A 13,224-nucleotide genomic window follows, 5' to 3' on the forward strand; every position below is an offset into this window, starting at 1 on the left:
GGCAAAATCGTGTATAGGGGTGAGGGACGCCTAGCCATTCCTTGTATTTGCTTTGGTTTTCATGCCCTAGGGGCACGAATCTAGCTCCAACCCCCTTTTCAACCCTCACCTCCTTCCATCTCTATTGAAGACATGAAGAAAAGCTTGAGATCCAAGCCTTCTACCTTGTCTCCCTTTCAAATCTTCTCATTTCTTATTCTCCCTTGTTGGCTAATCACTTTATTGCTGTGTTTTGCAGGTGCAACAGAGGTGGGAAACACTTTTCTCGTGTGGAAGTGCGAAACACTCCAACGAGAAGGGCCGACTCTACCTCCATCCGGTCTTCTACGCCCCCCCGATCGAAAATCGGTTCATCCTCCATCTTCGGTGGATTTTCAACGTGTTGCAGCTGTAGGACATGGTTCCATGGTGTATTTCCAGCATCAATGAGGTTCCTAACGGTGCAAAACCAAGCAAAGTCCGCTCTTTTCTCCCCCTCAGTCGTCGGATCGCCCTGGAGGTTGGTTCTCTCATCCCTTTCTTCTAGTTAGAACCTATTTTGTGTGTGAGTTTTGTTTGCTGTGTTTTTCTGTATTTTCATCCAGCTTTAGCATAGATTTTTCGTGCAAAAGCCAGCACGTAAGGTGTTTAGGTTTTGTGTTATTGAAAATAATCTTTTTAATCCAACGTTGGCATCTTGTTGGGTGTGTGTGTATGCTTTGAGTTTTCGGATCTGTGTGTCTGCCGTTTCCCCATGTTTTCCTAGCATTAGTTAGGTATGTAAATGTTCTTATTAGCATGATTTTATTGAATATTGATGTCGTTCTTAGTTTCTTGATCATATGAATGATTTTTGTAAATAGCAATTCATGTAGTTTAGCCTATTTGATTAGATTCAGCTATAGTGTTTTTCTGCAATTGTTAGTATGATATAATTAGTTCTAGTTAAGTTAAATTTGTGTATTTACTGCGTGGTTGAAGGAGTTTTCATCATAAAGCAACTTTAGTTTTAGATTAGATGTAGTTTTGTTGTTTTGAGTGTAGTCGAGTTTAGTGTAATTGTAGAATGCGTGTTATGTGTTTGATTAATTTACAGCATAGTATTAGCTTAGTTTTCATGTTTCTTAGTTTTGACAATTCCAGATTTAACGTGTATCCATTAGAATAGAATTTAGATCGTGATTAGAAGTATTAGTTCATATATTTAGTTTGCAATTTAATGTAGATTTGATGTAATGTTTTGTTCAATTCGTGTGTTGCTTAAAATTTCTGTAGGTAGTCGTTGGTTAAGTTAATTTTGGGTTTGTTTGATATTATTTCTAGGCATAGGTTCTTTAGAATAGTTATAACTTGTAATTTTTGTTTTAGCTAATATAGCATTAACTTAGTAATTTAATTTTGGGTGTAGTATTTAATTTGGTAGATAATTCCAATTCGTTTTTACTCTTGTGCTCTTGAGTTAGTTATATATATTTTAACTTGGTTAGAGTAATGTTAGATTAATATAGTTAGTTAATTTAATTTTACATTTTAGTTAAGGGCAATGTGGTCATTAAGATTGAAATACATTTTTGGTAAAGGTTTTTTTTTCTTCCAAATTCGTGGAGTGTAAGTTAAGGAAGGTGTAATGAGTTGTATCCAACAATGTCTAATAAATGGTCCCTCTTACACTTTTGGAAGCAATTGGGATTTCCAAAGATTTTCATAAAAACGTGTAGAGGGCTTTGAGAAAGGTTTTCAAGAGGATTTAGTGCTTGGAATTTCAAAAGGCTTTCTAAAATGGTTCACACGAATTGGGAAGGATTTTTTAAGTCTGCTATTTATTGTATTCAATCCAAAATCGTGCATTGTTATTTTGGAAAGGTTTTTGAAGATTACCCTTTCCCAAGGTGTAATTAAGGCAAGAAAAAGAGAGGAGACGGCCCCTACCAAAATCGTGTTTCTCATATTTACTAGCCCTAATTAATCCTTTCCTAGTTTTTGACTTAGCATTAATTAGGTAGTAGTTAACTTAGTAAGTTTAGAATGAGGGTTTAGAATGAGTTCCACTACTAGGATTCACGAAGACATCCACAACTAAACGTATCTCTATACTATAAAGCTCATTTTTCAAAACATCATTCAATTGCTTCAATTTTTTCACAAAACACACTGTGCCTACTTATACAAAGTGATTCAAAATTTTATAACATGCAAATACTATCTTTTCTTTAAACTATTCCATAAACAACTACTCTATTTAAATCAGATCAGAAAAAAAAATCACATGGGGCTTATACATTTCTAAATTGTCAGATCATGCAGAAAAACAATTATAAATGCTAATACTTATTCTTAAAAGACCTATTTTTATGAGTTTTAAGCTATCAGACATAAAAAAAAAATTTAAAATTTTGTGCATCTAAACCATCCCCCCATGCTTGAATGACACTGTCCCTAGTGGCATACAGAATAATGCAATCATGCAATGCAGATGCACACTTCAGAACAATAAAATGAATAAGGAGAAAGGATTGATACAACCTGGCATGCTCGAGCCTTTGAAGCTGTCGATTGACTGGACTTTGCACCACCACTATGCATGTACAAATGCATAGTTTTCTGCTCATCTGGTCAATGTTCTACTTTTGAAGGCTTCTTCTATGTCTTGTAACTTTGACTCATACATTGATGGATCGATGCTCATACATGACAATCATGAAATCCCAAACAAAAGAAATGAAATCAAAACATGATTCAGAACAAAATACATAAACAACTAACTACTTTATTCTAATATACATATGGTACATCCTATATAACAGTTAATAAAATAAAAACACTAAGATATAAAGCAACTAAACTATGTTAGAATTATTCTATAAATGCAAATAGTAAACCTAAATCTAGATCTAAATCAGTAAAACAATGAACAAAATATCAGTTAACCTATGTTAGAATTAAACTATGAAAATCAATCTACCTCTAAATTAGCAAGTTAAATAACTACTCTATGTTAGATTTTGTAAAATCGTGTATGACCTATTTAGGTATTTATTAACCTTATTTATTTAGCTAAACCCTAGGTACTAACCGTAATTAGTTATTACCCCTAATTAGTCCTAACCTTAGTCTAATCTAAGGTGGCGTGCAATTCAAAAGTCCTATCCTAAACCGCCATCCTAACTTCCCTTAGTTAGAACCTAACCTTACCTTAGTTAATTTATCCGTAACCGCCCACTACTAATCATAGTTAGATGCTTAACCTTTAGCTAACCATAGTTATTTGGTTAATAATAGTTATTAGCTAACCTTAGTTAACTAACTATAGTTAGTTATTAACCTATCTCTCCTAGTCGACCCTAGTCTAACCACCCCTAGCTAACCTAAGTTAGTAGTTGAACCTAGTAGGTAGTTAAACCTTAGTCAAATCCGAGTTAACCCTAATCGTGTCCTATTAGCCCATAGTTCATTAGTTACTTTAGTTAGATTAGTTAGTTACCCTAACCGTACCCTAATCTTAGTTAATATTTAACCCTAGTTAGTGTTTAGACCTAGTCAACTAACCATAATTAGTTAAGCTACTCTAACTTAGTTTATAACCCTAGTTAGACTAACATTAGATAGTATTGTGATTTACTTAGATTTTAGAATTAATATTTGATTAGCTATTTTAGGTATTTAGTGAGTAGACATAGTTAACCCTAGTTAGTTTAACCGTAGGTTAGTAATTGTTTTATTAGGTTAGAATTAACCATAGATTAATTAATTAGTGAGGTAATTATATTAGTTAGAATATATTAGGTTTAGTTTGATGCATATGTTTAGGTAGTTTAATTAGAATAAGATCTTAAGTTAGGTTAGAATAGAATTATCATGTACTTAGATTAGGTTTAGATTAGTTTGTTTATTAATTTTATTAATTAGCTTAATTGTTGTCCTTTCTGTAGTTTAGCAGTAGCTTAGGTTTAGTTTATGACTGTTATTGCATGTGGTTTAATGTGAAATGTCAATAGTGGATTCAAAGAAATGAATAGTGCACTGAAATTCCAAACTAATTTTTGTCATGTCGGGCACTCATCATTTCATGTCAATTTTTATTGAGTTTTATGAAAATTATTTTTCTATTCTCCACATTTGTGTGTTGACTGTCTGCAGACCAAATTTCAGCTCGATCCGAGTTGATTTGGTCTGTGTTTTAAGTGTTTTATGAAAACAGCTTTTTCGGATTTTCAAATTTCGGGGCCTGCGATTTCCCAGATTATCCTGATTTTGAAACGCTTAGATCTGGAGATCTAGAACGTATTTTTCAAATCTGTAAAATGTGTCAGTTTCTTGGATCTGTCAGTTACAGAATAGAAGTAATTTCGGAAAAATTGGAATTTGTTTGATCCCTCAAAACTGTAAATTGCAAAAAGCTGTCAGAGTCCATTTTTGCATTCTTTAGGGACAGAACAGTCATTTAGGTATTTGTTTAGTTTAATGTAGTTTTCGTGTTTTCTAGTATTATAGTTAGTAGATTAACCGTATTTAGATTAATTAGAATTAATTTTCTTAGTCAGTTTAGTTAGACAGTATAATTTTAGTTTTCTATGTTTAATTAGTTGTAGTTCAATTTATGAATTAGTTTAGAATTAGTTGTAGATTGTAAGTTAAATTTTATTATGTATTGTTACTAACTTTGTGTTTTTATTTGTGTAGGTTGATAAGTTAGAACAGGTTCACAGGTGTAATTTAATTCAATTATGAAGTGCAACTGCACTTATGGTGAAAAGATAGTTTTGCCCCTGGAGACCTGCAGAAGACTTAGCCTCCTATTTTAGTTTATTTTCATAGTTTAGATTGTTATTTGATTTAATTTATAATATTGACATAGATTGTAAACTTTGTTATATTAATAAAGTGTTATTTTAGAATTATTTCAGATTATATCCCGTTCCCTGTGGATTCGACCCGTACTCGCCACTTCGGTGGAAAGTCGGTTTTTATATCTTTGGTTGACGATTTTCCTTTGATTTTATTGAAAATATGTTTTAAAAATAACCACATCCAAAAGTACAACCAAACTTCTTTCCCAAAAACCGATTTTATGAATAGATTTGTAACTCCCATCGGTTTCCAAATTTCAATGAGATATGCTTTTATAAATGCTATACAAAAAGGATTTACATCTTTGGCAATAGAAATCCACGATTTTGGGTCAGTTTCCAAACTTGCTAAAAATCGTCCATTAGTCCAAACTCCCATTATGCCCTCCATACTACACTCGACATTACCTACTTAATGCCCTTATACTATCACTAACCTAGCTACATTAACAACTATACGAATAATATAAAAGATATGAAGGATGTGCAAAACACGAATTACAAAAACTAATTTAAATCTGACACACATCTAATTTAATGAATCAAACATAACTTAACTTAAAACGAATTATAATAACTTGGACTCTACACATTAACATTGATATATGATTGAACCTATTCTAAAATGCATCAAACAATAATCTAACAAACTGCTACTTATGAAATTTGAATAAAAATCTAATTAAATAGAACACTACATGGATTTTGCAAAACAAATGTAAGATCCATTGTATTTCTAAGGAAATTTTATATGAAGTATGCTTTAGTGTTGAAAATTTCGTGTTCTAGGCGAGAATCGCTCATAAATATTTGGTGTATTTTGTTTTCGGAGGTTCTGAATCGCGTAAATTCGCTTTACGAGGCGATTCAGGGCTAACCAAGATGAATCTAGCCTTGATATTCCTAGAGTATATTTATATTATACTAAATTAGTTTCACCCCAAATTTGGGATCTAAACGAGAAATATATCTCGTTATTTCATAGAATTGACACAAAAAGGGTATATTGGTAAATATGGGTCGGATCGAGGCCCAAAATTATCAAAATTGGAAATTTAAATATATATTATTATTATATTGGCCTTCATACATGAAAAATAAATTAGAAATAAAACTTTGGAATTAATTTAAATGTATCCATTTAAATAATAAGTAATTAGGGTTTTTACATAAAGTAAATTGTAAATTTCATAAAAACCTAAAAGAGGTTTTTCGAAAAGTTTTGAAAAGAGGTTGGTTTTGGACATTTAGGAAAGGTAGTTAGCATGGGGCCCACGTGAGCATGAGCTCAGCCTTTGCTACTTTTCAAAAAAATAAAAATATAATACAAAAAAAATGGTATTTAATAGGCATTTTTGAAAAGGAGGAAAATTTTCAAAAAGGGGTTGGTTTTTGGAATTTAGGAAAGTGGGAGGCTTAGCCCCCATAGGCTGGACGCCCCTTAGGGGGTAGCTCCAGCCCATCAACTCAAAAAAAAATAAAATATAAAAAAAAAAATTTGAATTTCAAAAAGGGTTTGACCTTAGGGTCAAAAGGTGGTCTATGGGGAGACCTACTCTCCCTAATTTAGGGAGAGTAGTTGTGGGCTAGGCTCAAGGGTTGTACACCCTTGAGCTAGGCCCATCATGAAGGGGGTCAAATCCCCTTGGGCTAGCCTTATAGCACCTAAAGGAAGGGGGGGGCGTGTGGGAGTAGAGCCCTCCATCTCCTCCCCTCTCATCCCAGCCCTCCATCTCTTGGAGTGGCTATTTAAGGGAGGGAGGAGAGAGAAATTCATTTCTCTCTTCCTCCTCCTCAACCCTCTCCCTCCATCCTTCCATTTTCCCCTCCTCTCTCAAGTGTGAGAGTGAAGAGAGTGAGGTGAGTGTGGCTGAGAGAGTGCAAGTGAGGGCACCAGCACCACCACGCCGGAACCATCTCCGTCCCTACGCCGGAAAACCCCGAAGGTGAAGAGCTTCCACTTTGCATTCCACTTCTTTTGAAAAATGCATGTAAAAATTGTTATGGTTGGTTTGGGTTTTTCTTTTTTTTCTATATCATGAAACTTGTATGAGTGTGGGTGTGTTTTAGAGGGATCGACACATCGTTGTAGTAAACACGCACACACTGGACGTTCCACACAATGGGACTGTCTTTAGGCGATTTCGGAGTTCTGGAGCTCCGGAGTCTCCTCTGCTCAAAACACCGTATCTCACTCGATACTGGTCTGAATGGAGAGTTCTTGGACTTTTCGGAAAGGGGAGACGACGTTCTCCAACATTCGTGTATGCAGTTTTTACTGGTTCGGTCTGAAACCATCCCTAAAAAGCCTCGTTTTTAGTAGACGTTCAGAACTTCTGTCAGTGTACAGGAAGTCCTGAACATCGTCCGGTAATCCGGTGGTATTTCTCAAACCGTTTGTCGGAATTTTTCATGTTATAACTTTTCGGAAAGGTAAAATTATTATCTACGACTTCTATGTTTGAAATTTTCCCTTATTCGTTTTGTAAACCCTTCAAAAAGTCAGGTTTTAGCAGACTGACAGGGTTTTGACAGTGGTCCAGAAAGTTCCAGACACTGTCTGGTAACACAGCGCCCTTTTCCAGACCGATGGTCGGATCAGAGTGATCTTGGTGTCTGTGCGAAGCTGAGACGCGGATCTACGAGTTCCGTATTTGAAGTTTTTGCTATTTTGGTGCGGACGGACCCCAAATCGGGTCATCTTTCAGGCTATTTTTGGGCCATGTAAATAACTATATAACTATATATATATGTATAAAAAAAAAAAAGAGAGAGATCGATCGGGACTCGCCGTGTCCCGCTGCAACCTCTGCAGCGTTCGGTATGGCAGGGTGGTCTGACCCACTTCGGGGTTCGGACCCACCTATTGGGACTTCCCCAATCATATGGGGAAGGGGCGCCACACGGGACGCCCACGGTTTTGGGTAACCGGGTGTGCTTTACACCCGGAGCACCCTTTTCGTTGGGACACGCCCCAGCAGCCAGCAGGCCGCAGCCTTGCTGCTGGCTGTCCCTTGGCCAAGGAGGTTCCCTCCTAGACCCGGCAGGGTCTGGTCCAACGTGGACCAGACCAGCTGGTCGCTGGCCGTCGCCTTCCAACCGCACCCTAGCTGCACCCCATGGTGCAGGCTGCTCGCGGCCCATTGCAGGCTGCTGCCTTAGCAGCCTAGGGTCTGACACATAGGTCAGACCAAGGTAGGTCCGGGTCTGGTCCAGCAGACCAGGCTGCCCAAACGACCCCGGTTGGAGCCTTATGGTGGCGGTGGGTGCTAAGTGCGCCCGCAAGGCTTAGCCAACCACTAGGTGGTTGCGTGACCTGTTGCACCCACCCAGTAGCCTCGTGTAGAGCTTAGTGAAGCTCGTGTTGGTGGCTGTCACAGCCCTATGAGTCTGGTACGACATGCCTAGACCACCTACTTATGGGATTTTCACCTCGCCGCCAATTCAAAAAGCACGAAAATGCACGCATGAAGGCAAAACCGATAGAGAGTCACTAATAGACTCCTTGTAGCACGTGTATGATGTCCAAACAGCCGTTTTGTACACTTGGCACCAACGGTGCATGGTTCGGAACTGCCTATAGGGCCTGGTGGGCTACGGTTAGCCTTTTGGCATTTCGGCACACATTGTGCCATCATACCCTTGCCGTCACGTCAGTGGTCCAGAATGACCACCTTAGCCTTCGCTGCCACATCGTGGTGAGTTTGGAAAGGGGTATAGTGTGGCGAGCGGTACGCTGCCCATGTACCTTATTACGTTTTCCAAGTATTGGGTCTTTCGACGTTTTCAGCAGAAAACCGTCGTTTTGACTTTTTTTGAGTTTTGCTAGTGCGGTGGCACATCACGGATGTATTGACGTAATCCCCGTACACATGGGGTTACTTTAAGAACCTTTCTCGACACTCATCAGTGTCTACACTACGGTCTTCCCTAAGCGAATGGTTTCGCTAAGTGTTGTAGCCGACGTAGGGCGGCGGAAATATGTGTATTTGGGAAATTCATGCTTAAAGCTTTGGACACTGGTTGTCGTACGAACATGTTGATATATATATATATATATATTTGGAGCCTGTTATCGCTCAGATTTGTGCCTTTATGAATATGTGTTCCAAATCGTGATAATGTGTGGTTTATGCACGTGGCACATCATGACACGTATGTCACCCATTCGGGTTCGTCGAGTACTTCTTGTTTTGGCTCACATTCGTATATCAATGGATATACGACACACCAGAGGCGTGTTTTGTACTCGATGTGACATATACCTGGAAAGAACTAAAAGCACTGTAGGGTATGACACTTTTGACCTGTTAAGGGTTGGGACTCGGTTGGAGTCTTCGGGCAGTGGCCCGGGTTTGTGAGAGTGTACTCACACCTTGTGTCACCCTAGGCATGAAATGGAAATGTTATAATATCGTTTTCACCGGAGATGTGCTCGTGTGGCCGTGAGAGGCTGAGCACGTGGATGGGCAGGCCAAGTCCTCGTTTGCGTACCCCGCGGGGACCACGAGGCACAACTACCTCGAAGGGAGGTATGACCTGAAGAATGAGCCTAAATAAGATAATCCTGTCGCGGCCCATTCACAAATTTGGTCACCCAGGGAGAGGGTGAATGGTACAGCCCCGAGTGACGTGTTGTTACTACGACCTGTTCTTTTGAGGAGCCGATGTGCCCTCTGACCTCCAGTCACTCGGAGTTAGGGAGGTCAAGGTTGCCCTCCACAGGGACCTTTGCTACTGCAGTAGTACGGATTGCAATCCTTTGCCCCTGCGAAAGGTTTCTCCTGGCTGCGTGTCGCCCGCAGGTGGTTTTTCTCGTTCTGTAGCATCCCCGGTTACCACACTAGAAATTTAATAACAGACGCCGGGTGCATGTCTCGCAGAACTCGAGGGTCTGTCCTTCGCGTACCCGAAGGAGGTTAAAAAGAAGAACATAAAGACTAACCAAACAGACTAACGTACAGTAGTTGGTTACTTGCTTACTTTGGCACTGCTTGTACTTCCTTTAATTATTGTACCTTGCTGGTTAGCTCCTGCTCTGTTTCAGTTGTCATACTATTACTTGTAGTTTTACAGTCTTCTAGCACGAGCACTTACCTGACACTTGCACATATATCTGTCACTTTACCTGTTGCATGATATGTGCCTTTTCTGGATAAAATGGATATGCAATGTTGTTGTTCTTCACCAACTCGCAAGAGTTCTGACCCCGTTTTATGGGGATACAGGTGATGAGTAGGCGCAGTGGCGATGCGACGGTGTACGGTTGGAGACTTGAGACCCACACTTAGCTGCAGATCTTGGTCCGTGTCTTGTTTTGGGGTTTGAGGGGAGTTTTCCTCTCATTTTGGGAGAGACTCGTTGTATGGGTGTTTTTAGTCTCATTTTGTAAAACTCTGATATTATATGTATTTGGAATGAACATGTGGTTTGTATCTTTTACTGTGGCCCGCTCAGACTTGCGGCCTTTGCTTACCCCTTTGCACTTCCGCTATCTGTTTTAAACTCTTACAAAAAAAATTTTTTTGCCCAAAAATCAAAGGTTTTTACAAGGTCGGGGTTTGGGGCGTCACAGAGATTGGTATCAGAGCAGCTTTAAGTGTGGACCAAGACTTTTGCGTGCATCGTTCATCGCACTATAAGTATGTTTGGCTCAGTTAATTCTGTTGATTATTGTTGTTTCTTGTGCTACTTAGTTTACATATGCATGCTTCGAAATGTGGTTTGATAGATGTCGTCAGACCCAAGGTATGAGATGATCCTAGAAGCACTACATGACCTAGGTCAAGGCGTTAGATCCTTAGGTCATGCTGTGGAGCATTTGGCACGAGGTGTTCAGATGATGGCACCTCTGGCACCTCCGTGTGAGAGATGTAAAGTCTGTCATGAGGGGCAGATTTGCCCACGTGAATGGTGTCACTGCTCTTGTTGTGGCCTTAAAGGGCATATTGAGGCTGAGTGCCAGCGTAAATTGGAAGACCTGGCAGCTGACCCAGTGGAAGGGGTGCATACTCCATCAGGTTTACCCAAGTGCACACCTTCTTCAACTCCTTGTCCGAAGCGAAGACGGTGCGGGAACCGGAACAGCTACCGCGACCTCTACACTAGTAAGAAGTGAGAGCGGTCGCACCGATATGAATGTTTTGTTAGGACACTGAGTCAGTGTCTGCGGTTAATACGGAGGAGTATATCCTGTAACCCTGTTATAGATGGTAATTTTGGCTTGTATTAAATATATGTATGCATCTTTGATCGTATAATGAAATCTTGTTTTGGTATCTACTCTTTGCTTATACGAGTCTCCTTGTTGTTAAGATGGCTTGGCGTGAACGTTGCAACAACATCATGGACACCTTGAACAACCTGGCAGAGGTTGTAGGCAGGCAGGCTGAGGCCATGCGTGCCATGGGGGAGAACATGCAAGCCTCTCAAGGATGAGAGACTCCTGTTCCTACTCCTTCACCAGTGTTAGTAGCGACAGTCGTACCCTACAAGCAGTTCATGGCTATGAACCCTCCGTCATTTGATGGAAGTCTTCTCCTGAGGCAGCCGAGGACTGGATACGAGAGATCGAGCGAATCTTTCGTGTGTTGCAGGTCAGTGATGACCGAAAGGTGGATTTTGGCACGTATCGGCTCCGGAAGGATGCCGAAAGGTGGTGGGCGACCACCTGGGATGTCAGGTTTGCAGGCGGAGCCGTTTCGTGGGAGCAGTTCGTGGAGGTTTTCTACGCGGCCTACTTCCCGACCCACGAGCGCAGTCAGAAGATGCAGGAGTTCCTCGACCTTCAGCAGGGGAACTCTACTTTGGCGGACTACATCACGAAGTTCCGAAGCCTAGAGCGCTTCTGTCCGCATGTATACGTGACCGAGAAGGAACGAGCGATGAAGTTCGCTCGCGGTTTGAAGTTAGCACTGCGTCTGAGAGTGATCACACGCGCTCCCTCGACTCTTAAGGAAGCCCTGGAGATGGCTACACTCCTGGAGCAGGAATGGATAGAATCCCAGAAGACTCCACAGTCCAGAGGAAAACCGCAGCAGATAGGCCAAAAGAGTTGGCCTAAGAAGAGATCCTATCAGCAGAACTCGGGTGGAAAGAAGTCCGCCTCGCCAGCAAAGAGGAACCATCAGAACAACAACAACCGTCAGCGACAGAATCGTCAGCCTCAGCAGCAGCAGCAGAATCAGGTAGTGGCGACCTCGGGATGCCCAAAGTGTCGTATGGATCATCCAGGCCGACCTTGTCCTCGTGACGTCGGAGGATGTATCTATTGTGGCAAGATGGGCCACTACATTAGGGATTGTCGGAAGAAGCAGTCCGATGATCTAAGGAGGAACACACAAGGAACGTCGCAGTCAGCACCTCAACGACCTCCTCAGCAGCAGCAGCAATCTTACCCGCCGCAGCAATCTTCTCAGCAGAAGACGGGTAACCAGAAGACATTGGCAGGGCGTGCCTACGCAGCCACTATCGAGCAAGTGACCAAAGGAGAGTTGGTCCAAGGTACTATTCCAGTCGTTGGTCATGCAGCTTTTACTCTGTTCGACTGTGGTGCTTCACATTCGTTTATAGCTTCTAGATTTGCTAGTTCCTTGCCTATGACTGCTGTGTTGCTGAATTGTCCATTGGAAGTGCGTACACCGACTGGTAATCAGTCCTTGTGTACTTTGTACATTCCGAACATAGTGGTGTCAGTGGCAAGTCAGAGCTTGCCAGCTGACTTAATCCTACTAGACATGACGGAGTTTGATGTCATTCTAGGCATGGATTGGTTATTTGAGTATCATGCTCAAGTTTTGTGCAGAGAGAGCAAGGTGGTTTTGTACCCTCCTGATCGTCCAGTTTTGGAGATCAGCCTTGCTCGACCTATTCGAGACAGTCGTATGATTTCGTCATTTAAAGTTCAGAAGTATTTGCGGAATGGGGGTACTGCTTTCTTGGTCAGTATCGCCCCAGTTGACTCGGTGTTAACCCCTATCGAGGATCTTGACGTAGTTCGGGAGTTCCCCGATGTGTTTCCTGATGAATTGCCTGGGTTACCTCCAAAGCGTGAGATCGAGTTTTGTATTGAGTTGTTGCCTGGAACGACTCCGATCTCAAAGGCACCGTATCGTATGGCTCCAGCAGAACTCGAAGAACTGAAGCGTCAGTTGGGAGAGTTGATGGAGCAAGGATTTATCAGAAACAGTGCATCGCCGTGGGGTGCACCTGTGTTGTTCGTGAAGAAGAAAGACGGATCCCTGAGGTTGTGCATTGATTACAGAATGCTCAACCAAGCGACGATTAAGAATAAGTATCCGTTGCCGAGAATAGAAGATCTCTTTGATCAGTTGCAGAGAGCGAAGATATTCTCGAAGATCGACCTCAGATCGGGTTATCATCAACTCCGGATCAGAGA

The sequence above is a fragment of the Nuphar pumila genome, chromosome 1, assembly GCF_984573655.1.
Source record: "Nuphar pumila chromosome 1, dmNupPumi1.hap1.1, whole genome shotgun sequence".
Lineage (NCBI taxonomy): Eukaryota > Viridiplantae > Streptophyta > Magnoliopsida > Nymphaeales > Nymphaeaceae > Nuphar > Nuphar pumila.